This window comes from Brassica oleracea, chromosome C7 (assembly GCF_000695525.1).
Source record: "Brassica oleracea var. oleracea cultivar TO1000 chromosome C7, BOL, whole genome shotgun sequence".
Classification (NCBI taxonomy): Eukaryota; Viridiplantae; Streptophyta; class Magnoliopsida; order Brassicales; family Brassicaceae; genus Brassica; species Brassica oleracea.
In genome coordinates this window covers 38565892-38568511 of record NC_027754.1, presented here as the reverse complement: position 1 = coordinate 38568511, position 2620 = coordinate 38565892, and positions in this window count along the sequence as shown.

Below are 2620 nucleotides of genomic sequence, written 5' to 3'. Positions count from 1 at the left end.
AGTGATTTTTGTGAATGTTTGGAGTGATCGTCTCCTGAGTCAATTCTAAGGGAGTTGTTGTGTCATTTGTTGATTTAGTTGATGGGTCCTTTGATGCTTCTGATGGCGTAGCTTTCTTCTGTTCCTCATCGTTTTCCCATTCCACCGTTGTGACATCATCGAACACAACATATACTGACTCCATGATCATCAGGGACCTCAAGTTGTAGACTCTGAAGGCTGTGTTGTTTGCTGAGTATCCTAGAAACATGCCTACGTCGCTTCTTGCATCAAACTTGCCAAGATGCTCTTTGTCGTTCAGAATGTAGCACTTACAATCAAAAACATGAAAGTAACTGTGGTTTGGTGTTTTGTCTTTCCATAGTTCATACGGAGTCTTGATAGTTCCTCTTTTGACATAGACACGATTTATGATGTAGCATGCAGTGCTAATAGCCTCTGCCCAGAACCTCTGCTTCACATTGTTACCATGCATCATAGCTCGCGCCATCTCCTGAAGCGTGCAATTCTTTCTTTCTACTACTCCATTTTGTTGAGGAGTTCTAGGTGCAGCAAATTGTTGAACTATTTTGCGCTGTCCACAGAAATTACTCATGGCTTCATTTTGGAATTCTCCCCCATGATCACTGCGAATCTGCTTCAGTCGTCTATTCCCATTTGTAACTTGAAGAGCCCAGATCTTGAAGCTTTCCAGTGTATCAGACTATTCACGAATGAATCTGACCCATGTAAAACTTGAGTAGTCATCAACCAGAACTAGAACATACCTCTTCCCTGATATGCTCTCTGTCTGCATAGGACCCATGAGATCCATGTGTACCATTTCAAGCATATCGTTTGACTGAATATCTTGAATCATCTTGTGTTGAACTTTGACCTACTTTCCTTGATTGCACGGTCCGCATACAGTCTTCTCCGTTTCCTCCAGCTGAGTAATGGCTCTGACTGTACATTTTCTGATGATGTTGGTCATATGCCTCATGTTCATGTGACCAAGTCTTTGACGCCGCATACTTGTTTCATCATGTGCAACAAAGCACTGTTGTACACTCTGCCATACATAGCAATTGTTAGCAGATCGTACTCCATGGAGCATGACTCTGTTTTCCTCATTCACAGCTTTGCAATCTCTGCTTGTGAAGTGAACTATCAACCCTTCATCACACAATTGACTGATGTTGATTAGGTTTGATTTTAATCCCTTGACTAAGAACAATCCTTCAGAGGTGGTTTGGTTTCAACAGTCCTTGCCTTTGATCGCTCTTGGGCTTCCATCTCCAAATGTGACTCTACCTTCTTTCAATGGCTTTATCTCTCTGAGATTCTTGCGTGTTCCTGTCATATGACGAGAGCAACCATTGTCGAAGTACCATGTTTCATCTTTGGATATCAATGCCACTGCTTCTGATACAAGTGCCATGATGTATCTCGGACCTCCGTGAATAGATCGTTGAGTTGATTTCACTGTTGTACGTCCTAAATCAGATTTCTTGATCCAGACTTGATTTCGAGAGCCATTCCACCAGTACTTTCCTTGTCTCAACAACTGATTTACTTTTTCCCAAAAGTGATAACATTTCTTCTTGATGTGACCCGGTTTTCCAGAGTAGTAACATCCTCTCTCCTACTGAATCTCTGATCGTCCCAACTTCTGGAGATTCTTAACTTTCTCATCACCAGTCATTGAGGTAGTACCTTCAGTTGTTGTTCTCCCTTTGGAGTTGGAGCTTGGCACAAATTTGATGGGTTATGTATCACTCTTTCCATACCCAGTGTATCCTAGACTTCGAGAAGTCTGATCCTATCTTCCAAGACTCAGGATTTTATCAAGTTCCTTTGACCCAGTGAGCATTCTGACAGTCTTGTAATGATGTTCTAGCTTAGCATTTAAGTCCGATGATCGAGCCTTCTCATTTTTCACTTGTTTCTCTAGTAATTCAATTTGAACAACAAGTCGTACATTCTCCTTTTTCAGATCTGAGGTATTTGCCTCCTTCTTTCTTTCATCATCAAGTTCTTTCCTGAGGTTTATCACCGTGTCTTCCAGCCAGATTTTCTCCTTTTTGAGACATAGATTCTCCTTACCAATCTGGACAACCGTCTGACACAGTTCTTGATAGCTAATTCCATCATCACCATCTGCACTTGACTGATTATCATCAGTATCAGTTTCTCCTTCCATAAACTATGTGATGCCAATGAATGCTACAAAGTTAGCCAGCTCCTCTTCATCAATGTCTTCTTCTGAGTCTATCTCATCAATTCTGATCATAGATTTCTCACGTCTCCTCTTCTGATCGTTGACGCATTCTAGTTGAGTGTGTTCAATTCCTTTGCACTTGTAGCACTTGATTTCTCTCCTTCGAACAGTTGGACAATCAGTTTTGTAATGTCCATACCCCTTGCACTCATGACACTGAACCTCCACTTTATGATCGTTCTTTTCTGACTCAGATGTTTGTTTCTCACCTTCTGCAGCACGTTGTGTTGTACTTCCTCTTCTCTGACCTGATTCGGCTCTACGAAGGACTCTGTCAAACCGCCTAACAAGCATACTTACTGGATCATCGTCATCTTCTATGTCATCTGAATCTTGTGATACCAGTGCAACTCCCTTTCG